General features: G+C 32.9%; 1 pseudogene; it reads left to right on the forward strand.

Moving 5' to 3' along the window:
* Positions 1-8,895: 8,895 nt before the first annotated feature.
* LOC100933072 lies at positions 8,896-16,749 on the forward strand (annotated as a pseudogene).
* Positions 16,750-18,269: the final 1,520 nt, after the last annotated feature.

Raw genomic sequence — 18,269 nt, forward strand, 5'->3', positions numbered from 1 at the left:
TTTCCCTGAATATCCCATCAGGTAGATTAGACACCTGAGGTACAATTCCCTTTGACAGCAGCCAAGGGAAACCTGACTCCAAAGTTCAGAGATGTCTTAGCCTTTTTACTCAGCAATTGTGCTGGGTGTTGGGCCAGGCAAGGACTCATCAGTCTATTTGGTACATGGCAGTTGTGTGGAATGCAAAGGGCATAAGAAACATGGAAGGTGGGAGGGGACTGGGAAGAATAGTGATTAATCATCCTTATCCTTAACCTTATATTTCAGGATCTGGAGGACTCCATATAGTTGAAGTTGTCCTTCTGGTCAATGAGTGTCTTTTGATACATTTCATCCATTCTCCTCTTTTTCTGAGAACTAAAAAAGCCTTCATTTTGTTCTAGGACTATGGTAAGTTAACATGGACCTTCCCATCTTTGCCTAAAGTTCTCTCTCTCTCTCTCTCTCTCTCTCTCTCTCTCTCTCTCTCTCTCTCTCTTTCTCTCTCTCTCTCTCCACAGATAATTTGACAACATTTACCCTTGCATAGCTTGTTTCAGATTTTTTTCTTCCTTTTCCCCATCCCCTCCCCTAGATGGCAAGCAATCCAATATATCTTAAACATGTGAAAATAAATGTTAAACCCAATATGTATAAACATATTTATACAATTCTCTTGATACACAAGAGAAGTCAGATCAAAAAAGAAAGTAAATGAGTAAGAAAACAAAATGCAAGCGAACAACAACAAAAAGAGTGAGAATGTTATGTTGTGATCTACATTTAGTTCCCACAGTCCTCTCTCTGGGTATAGATGGCTCTCTTTATCACAAGATCATTGGAATGGCATCAATCATCTCATTGTTGGAAAGAGTAACGACCATCGGAATTGATCATCATATAATATTTATGTTGCTGTGTACAATGATCTCCTGGTTTTGCTCATTTCACTTAGCATCAGTTCATGTAAGTTTCTCCAGGCCTCTCTAAAATCATCATCCCAATCATTTCTTATAGAACAATAATATTCTATAAATTCATATAGCATAACTTATTCAGCCATTCTTCTACTGATGTTCCAGTTTCTTGCCACTATGAAAAAGGCTGCCACAAATATTTTTGCATATGTGGGTCCCCTTCCTTCCTTTACAATTTCTTTGGGATATAGGCCCAATAGAAACACTGCTGGGTCAAAGTGTATGCACAGTTTGACAACTTATTGAACATAGTTCCAAATTTCTCTCCAGAATGGCTAGATCCATTCACAGTTCCACCAACAATGCATCAGTGCCCCAGTTTTGCCACATCCCCTCCAATATTTGTCCTTGTCTTTTCCTATCATCTTAGCCAATCTGACAGGTATGTAGTGGTATCTCAGAGTTGTCTTAATTTGCATTTCTCTGATCAATAGTGATTTAAAGTACCTTCTCATATGATTAGAAATAGTTTTAATTTCTTCATCTGAAAATTGTCTGTTCATATCCTTTGACCATTTATCAATTGGAGAATGGCTTGAATTCTTATAAATTTGAGTCAATTCTCTATATATTTTAGAAATGAGATCTTTATCAGAACCCTTAAATGTAAAAAAGATTTCCCAATTTATTGCTTCCCTTCTGATCTTGTGTGCATTAGTTTTGTTTATATAAAAACTTTTAAACTTAATATATTTTAAATTATCTATCCTGGTGTTCAATTATGAGTTCCAGTTCTTCTTTGGATACAAATTCCTTCCTTCTCCACAGATCTAAGAGGTAAACTATTCTATGTTCTTCTAATTTGCTTATAATCTCACTCTTTATGTGTAAATCATAAACCCATTTAGATCTTATCTTAGTATGTAGTATTAGGTATGGGTTGAGCCCTACTTTATTCTATACTAGTTTCCAATTTTTCTAACAGTTTTTGTTAAATAGTGAGTTCTTATCCTAAAAGCTGGGGTTTTTGGGTTTGTCAAACACTGGATTGTTATAGTTATTGAATATTTTGTTCTGTGATCCTAACCTATCAATCAACTATTGATATCAGATCAATGTTTTTGATAATCACTGCTTCATAATACCGTTATAGGTCTGGTACAGCTAGGCCACCTTCATTAGCATTTTTTCATTAATTCCCTTGAAATTATTAACATTTTATTCTTCCAGATGAACTTTGTTATTAATTTTTCTAGGTCTGTAAAATAATTTCTTGGGAGTTTGATTGGTATGGCACTAAATAACTAGATTGATTTAGGTAGTATTTTCATTTTTGTTATATTTGCTCAGCCTACCCATGAACACTTGATATTTTTCCAACTAATTAGATCTGACTTTATTTGTGTGGAAAGTGTTTTGTAGTTGTGTTCATATAGTTCCTGACTTTCCCTTGGCAGATAGATTCCCAAATATTTTATATTATCAACAATTATTTTGAATGGAATTTCTTTTTGTATCTCTTGCTGCTGGACTTTGTTGGTAATATATAAAATAACAAAACACAAGTTTTCATGTTTTTTCTTTAAATGCTTGATTAAATTTGCTTCTGTCAATATGGTTCTTCTTTTTAAAAATATAATAATTTATTTCTGCCTTATTCAGTTTCTTTTTTTGAGATTGGGTTATTTAAATTCAGTAGGTTGTCAGTTTTAGTGCCATATGCTTGGGGAAAATAGTATTTAACAATGGAATTTTTATTTTTCATTTGTTATGAATTTAACTTAAAATTTTTAATATGATAAGTTTTCCTTTTAAAATGAAATTAGCTAATTATCTATTTTTATTTAAAACTGTGTTTTCTTTATTATTTTTTGCTTTCATTTTTTAATGTACTGTTTGATTTTTTTATAGTTTATATTTTGGTGTTTAATTGTTTTTAAAATTTTGTTGGTTTTCTAATTTTTTAGCTGCATGTTCTGTTCCCTAAACTGCTTGTTTTCTCTTTTGTTGAGGACAGTATTTAGAGATAAAATTTTTCCCCTACTTTGTCAAGTACTTTGACTGCTTTCCACAATTTTTTTTATATATTGTCTTATTATTTTATTTTTTTGCTGAGGCAATTGGGATTAAGTGACTTGCCCAAGGTCACACAGCTAGGAAGTGTTAAGTGTCTGAGGCCAGATTTGAACTCAGGTCCTTCTGACTTTAGGGTTGGTGTTCTTTTTACTGCGCCACCTAGCTGCCCCTTATTATTCTATTCTTGATGAAATAATCTAGTGTTTTTATCATGATAAATGTTTTTATATTTGTTCTTTCTGCTATTCTTTCTTTAGTATTTATTTAGTCTCCAATTAATTTTTAGTAATTTCTGCACTGGTTCTTTATTGAATATATATTTGAACTGACATTTATAAAAGATGTGTTTATATTTGTGTTTTCGTACATTTGTAAAGATTTTATGCCTTAATGTATAGTCAGTTTTTGTAAATGTATGATGCACAGCAGAAAAATAATTATATACTCCTTTCTATTTCCAACTGCTCAAAGTCTATCGTGTACTTTTTCTAAAATTTTATTCAATTCATTAACATTTGGGGGGGGTGTATTTTGGTTGGATTTTTCTAATACTGAAGTGGATACATTGAGGTACCCCATTATTAAAATCAATTTTCATTTTTCCTTGTGACCCATTTGACCTTTCCTTTAAATATATAATTACTATGACATTCAGTTAATTTATGTTTTCTATTCATTATTTATTTGTGGGACTTTTTAACAAAATATAGTTTCCCTGTTTAAATCTTCTAATGGAGTTTATTTTTGTTTTTATCTTTTCTGAGATCATAATTGCAATTATTACATCTTTTAGATGAAACATTCTAACTCTTACTCAAGACCCTTATTTAAACTTTGGGTAAATCTTTGTGTTTTAAGAGTGCTTCATGCAAACAACATATTATTGAATTCTTCTTTCTAATGTCATCTTCTATATTACGGGTGACTTCATCATATTCATACTCACAGTTACAATAATTAATTTTGAATTTCCTTCATCTTCTGTTCGTATACATTTTTTCTTTATTTCCTCTCCATTTATAAAGAAGAATAGAAAGCAAGGAATGTGCTTAACTTCAGTGCCCTAGATTTGATGTTTCTGCTCCTTGTCTTTTACTTGTCCAGATCATAATCACATATTTTTATCCCTGACTCCCTTCAATTGAAACCTTTTTCACAATCTACCATCTGTAGAGTTTGTTTTGCTTATAACTATTTCACCCCTTAACCTATCCCTTTCTCTCACTTCCTCTTCTCTCCTCTCTTTTTTATTTTCTTTTCCCCTGTTGAATGAAATGTATTGTACTCAATTCTATGTATGCACATACTTACTTCATTTTATCAGTTCAGAGGAAAAGTAAAATGAAACATTTCCCATTTACCTCAGCCTTCCTCTCTGCTGTCTCCTGCTTGCAAACTTCAATTATAGGAGATAATTTCCCACACTCTGACTTTCCTTCCCATTATGCTTTTCTTTCACCCTCCTTTTTCTATTTTCTTTTAACATCATTGAAAATAGCAAAATTATTCCAAGGTTTTCTGTCTTAGACTTGCTCACTTGCAACAAATGATAGGCAGTTGCCAAAGGCATATGAATCTTACCTTCCCCTATTTGAATATAAACACATCACTGTTCAGTTCCTTATGTGTTTCCAGCTCTTTATAACTTTTTATATATCTCTTGTCTCTAATATTTTTATTTCAAAGTTTCTATTCAGTGTTTTCCTTTTCATCCAGAACCTCTGTGAATCTTCTACTTAATTAGAGGTCTATTTTTATCTTTTAAGATTATATTCAGTATTGCTGGATAAGTTATTCTTTGTTAATATTTAAATTTTATTTTTCCTCAGTTACATGTAAAACAATTTTAAAATTTGTTTTTAGAACTTTAACTTCTAGATTCTTTCCTTTTCTCCCTTCCCACCTCATTGAAGAGGCACATGTGAAGTTATGCCAAATAGTTTCATAAAGGTCATATTGAGAAAGAAAACATAAACTTTCCCCTCTTCGCTGAAAAAAAAAACTCTCAAGAAAAATTATGCTTCAACCTATATTCAAACATAATCAGTTCTTTCACAGGGTATGGTTAACATTTTTCATCATAAGTCCTTCAAAGAAGACTTGTATCATTGTACTGCTAAGAATTCCACAACACGGCTATTATTTTGTACGTTCCACTTTTCATGAACTCATGGAGGACTTCTCAGGTTTTTCTGAAAGTGTCCTGCTTATCATTTTTAAAAAATAGAATAATAGTATTTCATTATGATCACATACCACAATTTATTCAGCCATTTTCTAATTGATGGGTATCCCCTCAATTTCTGATATTTTGCTCTGAGAAAAGAGCTCCTATAAATATTTTTGTATATTCAGGTCCTTTTCCTTTTTTTTTTTAAAAAAGCTCTTTTGGCCTTCATGCTTAGAAGTGGTATTGCTAGTTCAAAAAGTATTCCGATTTTAGTTACAAATTGCTCTGTAGAATAGTTGAATCACTTCATAATTCCACCGATAATGTATTAATATCTTATTTTCCCACATTCCCTCTAACATTTCTCACTTGTCATTTTTCTGATCCATTAGCTAAATCTAGTAGGTATAAAGGCACAACTCAGAATTTTTTAAATTTGCATTTCTTCAATCAATATGAATTAGAGTGGGTTTTTTTTTTCATATGGCTATAGATTCCTTTGATTACTTCATCAGAAAACTGTTCATATCTTTTGATCATTTATCATTAGGGAATAGCTCTTAGTTTTTAACATTCTTTTTTTATTTTATTATAATAATTTTTTATTGACAGAACCCATGCCAGGGTAATTCTTTTTACAACATTATCCCTTGCACTCACTTCTGTTCCGATTTTTCCCCTCCCATTCTCCACCCCCTTCCCTAGATGGCAAGCAGTCCTATATATGTTGAATATGTCGCAGTATATCCTAGATACAATGTATATGTGCAGAACCAAACAGTTTTCTTGTTGCAGAGGGAGAACTGGATTCAGAAGGTAAAAATAAAACAAGAAAGAAGAAAAGAAAAACAAAAGTGCAAACAGTTTACATTCATTTCCCAGTGTTTTTTCTTTGGGTGTAGCTGCTTCTGTCCCTCATTGACCAATTGAAATTGAATTAGGTCTCTTTGTCTAAGAAATCCACTTCCATCAGAATACATCTTCATACAGAGTATCATTGTTGATGTATATAATGCTTTCTTGGTTCTGCTCATTTCACTTAGCATCAGTTCATGCAAGTCTCTTCAAGCCTCTCTGTATTCATCCTGCTGGTCATTTCTTACAGAACAATAATATTCCATAACATTCATATACCACAATTTACTCAACCATTCTCCAATTGATGGGCATCCATTCATTTTCCAGTTTCTAGCCACTATAAACAGGGCTGCCACAAACATTTTGGCACATACAGGTCCCTTTCCCTTCTTTAGTATCTCCTTGGGGTATAAGCCCAGTTTGATAATTCTTTGGGCATAATTCCAGATTGCTCTCCAGAATGGTTGGATTCGTTTACAACTCCACCAACAATGTATCAGTGTCCCAGTTTTCCCGCATCCCCTCCAACAATCATCACTATTTTTTCCTGTCATCTTAGCTAGTCTGACAGGTGTGTAGTGGTATCTCAGAGTTGTCTTAATTTGCATTTCTCTGATAAATAATGATTTGGAGCACTCTTTCATATGAGTGGAAATAGTTTCAATTTCATCATCTGAAAATTGTCTGTTCATATCCTTTGACCATTTATCAATTGGAGAATGGTTTGGTTTCTTATAAATTAGAGTCAATTCTCTATATATTTTGGAAATGAGGCCTTTATCAGAACCTTCAACTGTGAAAATGTTTTCCCAGTTTGTTGCTTCCTTTCTAATCTTGTTTGTATTAGTTTTGTTTGTACAGAAGCTTTTTATTTGATGTAATCAAAATTTTCTATTTTGTGATCAATAATGGTCTCTAGATCGTCTTTGGTCACAAATTTCTTCCTCCTCCACAAGTCTGAGAGATAAACTATCCTATGTTCCTCTAATTTATTTATAATCTCGTTCTTTATGTCTAAATCATGGACCCATTTTGATCTTATCTTGGTATACGGTGTTAAGTGTGGGTCCATGCCTAACTTCTGCCATAGTAGTTTCCAGTTATCCCAGCAGTTTTTGTCAAATAATGAATTCTTATCCAAAAGTTAGGATCTTTGGGTTTGTCAAACACTAGATTGCTATAGTTGAGAATAGCTCTTATTTTTTATGAATTTGATTCGGTCCTCTACGTATTTGAGAAATGAGGTCTTTATCAGAGAAATGTGCTTCAAAATTTCTTTTCACAGTTACTATTGATAACTGTATTTCCCTCTATTCTGTTTTCCCCATGACCATTTATTCTATTCTGTCTCTCCTTTCACCCTGTCCCTCCTCAAAAATGTTTTTCTTCTGACCACCTACTCCCCCAGTGTGATCTCCCTTTTATTAACCACCCTCTTCTCATATCCTATTTCCCTTGTACTTTCCTGAAGGGTAAGATAGATTTCTATACGCATATTAAATGTGTATATTATTTCTTTTTAAAGCCAATTCTGATGAGAGTAAGGTTCATCCATTCCTTTTCTCTTCCCTTTCTTCCATTCCATTGTAAACGCTTTTTCTTGACTTTTTAATGGCAAATAATTTATCCTACTCCATTTCTCCCTTTTCTCTTTTTCCAGTTCATTCCTTTCTCTGGATAAGTTATACTTGATTGTAAGTCTATATCTTTCCCTTTTGGAATAACATTTTAATTTTTCATTATTTAAAAGTAGTGGCTGCTAAATCTTGTCTTTTCTTCTTTGTGAATTCTGGTTTGTTATATTATTCTTTTTTGATCTTGAAGTTCTGGATTTTGGCTACAATTTTCCTAATTAGTTTTCATTTTGGAATTTCTTTCAGAAGTAATGGATGTGTTTTCCCCATTTTTACTTTGAATTCTAGTAATAAGAATTCTGGTCAGCTTTCATTTATTTTTTTTTGAAATGTGATAACATTTCTTTTTGGAGTGGATGGTAGTGACTTTCATGTAATTCATTGATTCTTAAATCCTCTCACAATGATCTAAGTTCCAGATGGGCAGTTTTTAACATTATATGCCTTATATTTTCTTCTATTTTTTAATCTTTTGAATTTATTTTTAATATTTCTTACTAATTTTCAAGGAATATGTTGATTGGGTAAGGTTATATTTTTTGTGCTAAGCTATTAATTGTCTTTGCTAATTTTTGCTTTACCTTTCATTTTAGTTAATGTTTTCCTCTATCTCTCATTTTATTTATAAAATTATCTAAAAACTGTTTAAAGTGAACTTTTGCTTCATTTCTTCCAGGAACTGAGTTTGAATTTGTGTCCAAGCTTTATTTTCTTTAAGGCTTTTTTGGTAGATATTTACATTCATTCTCTCCTTCTTTGATTGTATCTTTACCATTCCCATTTTATTTTCTTCAACATGGTAATGCTTTGTGAAATGAATGGGAAACCTTAATCACATGTAGTCTGCTTTTCTAGTCCTATTTAAGAAGGATTCCTTATGAAGTAGCATTACCAATCATTCTATTTCCACTGTCTACTCCCTATACCTATTTTTGTTCCATTGTTACCAACTAGGTGCTGGGCAGCTCTTCTCTCATTAGTGATGTTGGTGTCTGTGGTTGGGGCATAAACTTTAATAGACACAAGAGGCTGGAGATGAAAAAGTATAAACTTTTTAAAAGCACCCATTTTGTTTCATAGATACAATAACCACTGGCAAAATGGGACAAAAGCCACATAGTATGTGGTCATGAAGAAATGGGCAAAGGAAACTTTTTTTTAAAGTTAGTAGCTTTATCAAGACTTTCCTGTAAGCTCTCTTCTACCTCAATACTCTTGGTCTCATGACAGGAAATCCACTGACCATCACAGGGCACAAAGACTTAAATGGGTTTTTACACTTTGTTCTTTTCCCCAAATACTTTCAATCCAACAGCAACCATGAGGCTCTTTCTGCTGATTCTTATCTGTTTTTGTGGACTCACAGGATGCATGGTGGAAGGTAGGCTAATAAATTAATTTTTAGGGTGGGATAAAGATGGGATAATAGGAAGCATGGAGGTGGGAGGCAGGAAACAGAACTCTCATCTATCCCTGACCACATTAGCTATGAATAAAATACATTTTAAGGCATTTCAGGTTCCCTAACCCATGAAATGGACATGATGATTCTTACCTGCAGGGAACTTTGGCAATAATTCATAAGATGATAGACTAAATGGAAAAAAATCATTTAAAAATTAGTAACATAGATCACTTCTTGTAGATGTCTGTCCTGGTTATAAAGGAGGAAGCTGTACTAGAGAACTGTTATGGGCCAGAACTTGAAACAAGGTAATAAGTGGAATTGAGGAGACAATGGTTATCTAATTTAGCATGGTTCAGTATGATTGATTTAATCCTACAACAAATAATGATTTCCTAGTGTTTTATAATGATTGGTTTATACTCAGTGTAGAGTATAAAAGCTAGAAGCCTTAGCCAATATTCATTCAAGTGAGCCCCAAGTGAAGGAGATAGGACTTTGAAAGAGATAATAAAAGATTTGGACTTTAACACCTGATTGTACCTGTGGTGATTACTGAACTGAAAGGAAGGCTGCTCCCAGAAAGCTGAAACTGAAACAAGAGAACATTACAGAGAACATAGATGAATTACTGCCAGTCTAGTTTCACTTCTGGAAAAATAATTTCAAATTAATGTTCTAGATATTAGGTGATTTTGGGAATAGTATGATTGACAATTGAAATCATGAAGACTCAAGTTCAATCTTTCCTAACTTACTAATTGTGAGCCTGAGTAAGTCACTTAGGCTTCAATATGTCTCAATTTCCCCATCTGTAAAATGAGTAAAATAATAGCTCCTTCCTCCAAGATAGGTGTAAGGATAAAACAAGATTTTATTTATTTATAGGTGTGCATGCATATATATATATACATATATTCATATATGATGTTTATATATATATCTATATACATATAACTTCCCTATATATATATATATATATATATATATATATATATATATGTAAATGTCATCTTAACTATTATTACTGTAATTATTATTATGTTCTTATCTTAGCTATCTTGCAGTCAAATGAACGGAACTAATTTTTCCAATGGGAGATTATTTTTCCTTTTTCTTTTCTCTTTCTCCTCTTTTATCTTGGTATTGTTGATGAATCTGCAAATAAGATCTGATGCTTATGATCCTCAGAATCTGAAGGCTATACTAATGGTGCTGAAATCTTGTCAAGTCTTACTGAACTGAAGAGACTTCAACTATGGGCGAATGTATTCATTATGTAAGGGCCTGCTGGGAAAGATGGATCAATGGTAATAATGACTAATACTGACATAGTGCTTTGAGGCTTACAAATTTCTTCACAAATGCCATCACAAATAATCCTCATATTAACCCTTTGAGGTTGGTGCAATATGTAAGCTTTAATATGTACATCTTTAGAAGTCAAGCTATGAGATTGTCACATGATTTTCCTATAGTCACACAACTAATATCTATCAGAGGCAGAGTTTGAATTAAATTCACTTCAACATCTATTGCATAATTATCATATGTACAGTTTTATGGTAGGTTCTAGGAATATAAGATATGACCATCATGCTCAACGACCTTTACTCTCTCCTGAATCTAAGTCTTTATATCTTTCCCAGGCCATCACTATACCATAATCAAGATTGACCACTAGATCACAAAAAAAATTTTTTTTGGCCACACCAACTAATGATTCTATCTGATTAGAGAAAAGAGAACACATATAAATGGAAACATGGATTTTTGGAAGTAATGGAAAATATTATTATTAGAGATACACTGGGATTTTTTTCAAAAGATTATACTTATAATGAATTCCTTTCCCATTCCTGCCATTAGTCATTTTGTGAAAGAAGAATCAGAATAAAAAGAAAACACTGTGGAAAAGAATAAACAAACAAAAAAGTGAAAATAGTTTGCTTTGACCTGATTCAAGCTCTCTTGTTCTTTTTCTGGATGTGGATAGAATTTTCCATCATGAATCTTTTGGTATTGTCTTAGAATATTGTATTTCCGAGAAGAACTAAGTATGTCAAAATTGATCATTGCACAATATTGTTTTTACTTTCTAAAACTATAATTGTACATATATACATATATGTATGTATGTAAAGCACACACACATAGACACACTTCAAGATTTCTTGCTTCAGGGTAGTGAATATATAATCCATTTGATCTCACTGATCCTGGGATGGAAGTACATTTTTGCTTTCAGTGATGATGTGCTTAGAAGAATCTGAGCCAATATCTTATATCCAACAACAACCAGTAGTTGTTCTGGGAAGAAATTTTGCACAAAGATGACTGTTATCTGATTGATGTCCACATCTGGATTGGTCTATGAGTCTCCATGGAGAAAGAAAACAGAGCTCATGTTTGTTTTTTTATTATACCTAGTTGGGACCATCTATTTCTGCTACTCACTTTCTGAATGACTAGCAATATGTTTCTTCTCCTCACTGGTTTCAGTATCCCAAATGGGAAAGCCAATTCCTGCTGTGATTGAACTCTTGGGGAACTTCTGATATTTAAGTAGGCTGAAAGAGCAGAAAAGCCAGAAAGACTTCAGGGGAAAAGGCAGTATGGTGATGTACCTCTGTTCAATTCTGAGGGTCTTAGGAGGAGCAATAGGTGACTTCACTGGGGAGAGAAAGAAAAGAGGATTCTTCTAAAGTAATAGAGAGAGGAAAGATTAGATTTTTCTTTCATTGGGTTCAGAAAGAGTTCAGATTCAAAACAAATAAGCAGAAATGAAAAAAGAGAGAGTTCAGGAGGGATATGGTGACTGTTGAAAGGAGAGGGTAAAAAGAGATGGGGAGATAAGATAAGAATGTATTTTATTTAGTTCTATCTTAGATAACAGCCTTCTACAATCAGCAACACTTTCCACCAAGTGCTGCATCATCATTAACCGCTCTTATAAATCAAATATTTCTGCCACTTTGAAATCAGGGCAGGCACCTATGGAAAAATATATAAAAAACTACTAACATTGAATAATTTCATTTACTATTCACTATTCTTAAATTTCTTTTGATTTCTGTTAATCTTGATCAATAAGGGAAACATGTTGATCTTCATTCTAAATTCTTTTTAAGGATTTCCAGGGGGAAGCCAGGTGATTCAGGGGTTAGAGTGTCAAGCCCACAGTTAGAAAGACTAATCTTTGGGATTTCAAAACTGCTCTCAGATACTTACTAGCTGTGTGAACCCGGGCAAGTTAAGAACCTTCTGTTTCCTCAGTTTCCTTACTTGTAAAATGAGCAAGAGAAATAAATAACAAGTCACAATAATAGCTTTGCCAAGAACACCCCCAAAAGGGTCACGAAGACTGGGACATGACTGAAATGACAACAACAACAAAAAGGGTTTCTAAGTATAGTCACCTCTTTAGGCCAGATCATAATCTTATATTAATCATTAAAAATGAGTCTCCCTTGTGAACAAAATGCTAGATCTGCAATTATAGTCACTGAGTTCAAATCCCAACTTTGCTACAAGTGCCACAGGTATAAGTATTAAATTAATTTAAAAGGAAACTTTGCCTGTTGAACTAATGTCATCAGACCATCAGTAAGCATTTATTAAGCAACTATTTTATGCCAGGCAATGTAGTAGTCATTGAGGTTACACAAAAAAAAATGGATTGGGGCATTCTTGCACTTTGCTTGAAAATATTTCAGAAGCTAATATTTTGTCCTTAATAGTTATAAAGATGGAAATGAGTTTATTATTATTCACCATCAATTTTCCTACATTGTGAAAAATTAACTCCTGTTTCATTTTGTCTTTGTATTTCTAGTGTATACCACATTGGCTAGCATATAAGAGTTGCTTAGTAAATCTTGCGGATGGTCTGAATGATATCAATACCAATGTCAATAATACCAATACCAATAATATCAATTCAACACATAAAATTTTCTTTTCTTTTAATGAAGTGATTATAGGAGGTTTGATTTTTTCCCTTTAAAAATTCTTTTTTTTCCCTAGGTGTAGGAAGTGAAGTCATAAAAAAAAGTTTTTGTGTGAGCTGGAGCCAGCCCCTTCAAAGCAAGAGGGTGAAGAGTTATACTATTGATGAAGGCTCCATGAAAGCAGTGATGTGAGTTTCAGCTTCCAGGGAGTCCATAAAATGCGCCCCCCCCTTTTTTTTTTTTTACAAGACCAAATGCCTTATTTTGAATAGTCCCTCTTTTCCATTTCTTAAATAATTTCCTCTCCAAACTGTCTTCATTGATTCATATCAACTAACTGGGTCCCTAAGAAAGCTTTAAGAGATTGTGAGTTTGTTGCCTAATAGGAATATTATAATAACTTCTATAATAAGCTTAGCCAGGAAAGTACCCTTTATAACTTATAAAATTAGTAACATGGCGAGAAGAAATGCTTGTTGCACTTCTAGCTTTAACATCTGAGTTCAAATCTGAACTCTACTGTAAGACCTTAACAAATCTTTCCTCCATTTTTGGTTCTTAATTTTCTGATTAGTAGAATGATATAAAGTGATTTGTAAAGCTGATTAGCTGAGACCTAAGTTACCTCCAGATTTCAAACAGTGACCAAGTGAGCCTTAGAAATCAGGAATGGGGGTCTCATGGTGGGGGTTCCAGACCATCATTCAGTACTAGCCCTTTTTCTGTGAGGTCTTTGGATGTTGGTAGAGATACAGTGAGGAAATGGACCTCAATATAATTTTTAATATATTTATTGCCATTTAATCCTCTTCTCATGTTCAATGGCATCATATTGGTCATTAAGCATTGCTAATATTTATTTTAATTTGGATTGAGAATGAGATGAAAGAACTCCACCTTCACCAAAGAATGAGGTAAAAATACTTATAGATAATGAGAATTAAAGCAAAAATTGTTGGGTAGACATACACCACTCATTCGTTGTTCTTAACTTTTTATTATTAATTCATTCTACAAATATTTATTAAAAACCTACTATGAGCAAAACACTTAAGGATAATATACAAATATATTATATATGTAATATATCACATATATAATATATATATATTTCTTCTTTTTTCTTTTTTTTATTAAAGCTTTTTATTTACAAACCATATGTATGGATAGTTTTTCAACACTGACCCTTACAAAACTTTCTTTTTCAAATTTTTCCCTCCTCTCCACACCCTCCCTTAGATAGCAGGTAGTCCAGTACATGTTAAATGCTAGAATATATGTTAAATGCAATATATGTATACATATTTGTATAGTTATCTTACTGCACAAGAAAAATTGGATCAGAAAAAATAAAACCTGAGAACGAAAACAAAATGCAAGCAAACATCAACAGAAAGTGTGAAAATGCTATGTTCTGGTCTATACTCAGTTCCCACAGACCTCCCTTTGGCTTTCTTCATCACTAAACAATTGGAACTGATTTGAACCATCAGAACTGATTATTGTATAGTCTTGTTGTTGCTGTATACAATGATCTCCTGGTTCTTCTCATTTCACTTAGCATCAGTTCATGTAAATCTCTCCAGGTCTCTCTGAAAGCATCCTGTTGGTTGTTTCTTACAGAACAATAATATTCCATAACATTCATATATCACAATTTATTCAACCACCACTGATGGGCATCTACTCAGTTTCCAGTTTGTTGCCACTACAAAAAGGACTGCCACAAACATTTTTGCACGTGTGGATCCCTCTCCTTCCTTTAGTATCACTTTGGTATATAAATCCAGTAGAAACATTGCTGGATTAAAGGGTATGCACAGTTTGATAACTTTTTGAGCATAGTTCCAAATTGCTCTCCAAAATGGTCGGATCCATTCACAGGTCCACCAACAATGTATCAGTATCTCAGTTTTTTCACATTCCCTCCAATATTCATCATTATCTTTTCCTGTCATTTTAGCCAATCTGACAAGTGTGTAGTGACATCTCAGAGTTGTCTTAATTTGCATTTCTCTGATCAATAGTGATTTAAAGCACCTTTTCATTTGACTAGAAATAATTTCAATTTCTTCTGAAAATTGTCTGTTCATATCCTTTGATCATTTATCAATTGGAGAATGGCTTGAATTCTTATAGATCTGAGTTAATTCTCTATATATTTTAGAAATGAGGCCTTTATCAGAACCTTTGAATGTAAAAATGTCCCAGTTTATTGCTTCCCTTCTAATCTTGTCTGCAGTAGTTTTTGTATAAAAACTTTTTAACTTAATATAATCAAAATTTTCTATTTTGTGTTCAATAATTATCTCTAATTTTTCATTGGTCATAAATTCCTTCCTCCTCCACAGATCTGAGAGGTAACCTATCCTATGTTCTTCTAATTTGTTTATAATATCATTCTTTATGTCTAGATCATGAACCCATTTCAACCTGATATTGGTATATAGTGTTAGATGTGGATCAATGCCTAGTTTCTGCCATACTACTCTCCAATTTTCCCAGCAGTTTTTGTCAAATAGTGAGTTTTTATCCCAAAAGCTGGGGTCTTTGGGTTTGTCAAGCACTAGATTACTATAGTCATTGACTATTTTGTCCTGTGAACCTAATGTATTCCACTTATCAACTATCCTGTTTCTTAGCCAGTACCAAATGGTTTTGATAACTGCTGCTTTATAATATAATTTTAGATCCGGTACAGCAGGGCCATCTTCATTTGCTTTTTCCCCCATTAAATTCCCTTGAATTTTTTGACCTTTTGTTCTTTCAGATGAATGTTGTTGTTATTTTTTCTAGGTCAGTAAAATAGTTTCTTGGGAGTTTGATTGGCATAGCACTAAATAAATAGATTAGTTTAGTGAGTATTGTCATCTTTATTATATTCACTTGGCCTAGCCAAGAGCAGTTGATGTTTTTCCACTGTTTAGTTCTGACTTTGTTTGTGTGGAAAATGTTTTGTAGTTTTGCTTATATAGTTCCTGACTTTCCCTTGGCAGATAGATTTCAAAATATTTTATACTATCAACAGTTATTTTAAATGGAATTTCTCTTTGTATCTCTTGCTGTTGGGTTTTGTTAGTGATACATAAAAATGCTGATGATTTACGTGGATTTATTTTGTATCCTGCAACTTTGCTAAAATTGTGTATTATTTCTATTAAATTTTTTAGTTGGTTCCTTAGAATTCTCTAAGTATACCATCATATCATCTGCAAAGAGTGATAATTTGGTTTCCTTATTACCTACTCTAATTTCTTCAATCTCTTTTTCTTCTTTTATTGCTAAAGCTAGCATTTCTAATACAATATTGAATATATATATATTTACATAACAACTGCATTTAGGGTTATTATGACTCACTTCATGAGGAGCAATGTATTATAATGGATGGCATATTGATTTTGGACTTAGGAGATTTGAGTTCAATGTCCAATTCTAACCCCATTAAACTCAACAAGGTGACCAAATCTTTTCATCTCTCCAAACTTCAAATGCTCCACCTTCCAGGGATGATTGCTCCATTTTCCCCAAAAAGTAGTCCATAAGAAACTTCTTATGTTCATTCTGAAGTGAGTCCTTGGCCTGATAGAATGACAAGGAAATTAACAATTTCTTTTCCTTCCCTTTCAGTTTTATCACCCGCAAAGGATTTAAAATCTGTGCTAATCCAGAGGCCAACTGGGTAAAAAATGTCATCAATTCTGTGGATAGCAGAAGGAAAACTAGAAGGACAACAGCTTCATAGCCAATTAATAACTAGGCCACTATCAAGTCTGGGCTGACGCCATTTTTCTAGGTTGTGTGTTGGATTGGATAGGATTGACTTGTGATGAGGAATAACTTGGGTTCAAATCTTTCCTTAGAATTCTTATAGCTTTGCTATTTTAGTCAAATCATTTAACTTTGCCAAGCTTCTGTTTTTTTCATCCTTCAAATGGGGACAATATTTGTAGAATTTGCCTTACAGGATTACTTATGAAAACCAAAAGAGAGAATGTATGTTAAGTACTCTGCAAACCTAAAAATACCACATAAAAATCAGTGATTCTTACTAACACATTGTCTATTGTCGGCTTTCAAAAGAAATAAAGTGTCTGCATTCACACAAACTGTTCGGATTGTATTTACTTTTCTATGATCCTGAAGATTCTCTACTTTGATTTTTCGAGTTATTGATGTTCATCTTAGAATTGTGTTTGGAAAATATTTATTATTCAGAACAATGTTTTTGTTTATTCAGAACAACCTGGAGAAATTTATGAAGTCAGAAAAAAGAGGTTATCTTTAAGACAAATCAAGGAATAGGTTGGCAGGGAAAATGATAATATTTATCATATCACAAATCAATTTCTTAAAATGATAAATGAGAAGTGATGCTATAAATTCACATACTTTATGGTTTACAATGAATTTTCTTTATTTCTCTTTTATGAGGTAGGCTATGCAAATATTAGACATTTCTTAGATGAGGAAGTAGAATAAGTGAATTTTATCAGATTGCTCAGACCTCTTCTGCATTATCTATAGATCTGGTCCATATGTCATGAACAAATTCCTGTTAATATCTATTTCTATACATTAGCAGTGAAAGAGTAAGGGGTCAAAGAACATTGAACTAAAAATCAGGAGATCTGGTTCTAGTCCAAGGTTACTATATAACAAGATAGCTGCAAAAGTCTGTGCTAAACACTGAAGATACATTGATAATTGCAAGAAAATCTTTGCAACCAAGGGATTTATATTTTGAAGAGACAAAATGACACAAAAGGGAGATAAAGAAGGGGATGGTCACAGGGTGGTTCATTTTGTGAAGGTGTACTAAAAGAGATCTGGATGGCTGGTTTGGAGCAAGAAAAGGTAAAACTCATCTATGAGATCAGAGCATCTCACAGAGAAAGTCCAAGTTTCCAGCAAGAAGGGGCAAAGAAATGCAAAATGAATCACTCCTTGGTGTATAACCTCTAACAAATTTATCTATTCCACATAGAATCGTAAACTTGTAACAGAAGAATGTTAAATGTTAACGTCGAATCTCTCATTTCATAGAGGAGAAAATGAGGCTCAAGATTTCAATTTTCTCACCTCTATAATGAGGGTTAGATCAGATTAATTTTAAGGTCTCCTTCAGTTCTACAGTTCCATAAATTTATGATTGGTGTCATTCTAGATTTTTTTTAAATATAGGAATCTAGTTTGTGCAATGTAATTAACTATTACCAAAATATATTGCCTGTTTACTGTTAAAATAGTTGAACCGACCTTTAATTTACAGGACCTAAC

The sequence above is a fragment of the Sarcophilus harrisii genome, chromosome 4, assembly GCF_902635505.1.
Source record: "Sarcophilus harrisii chromosome 4, mSarHar1.11, whole genome shotgun sequence".
Taxonomy (NCBI): domain Eukaryota; kingdom Metazoa; phylum Chordata; class Mammalia; order Dasyuromorphia; family Dasyuridae; genus Sarcophilus; species Sarcophilus harrisii.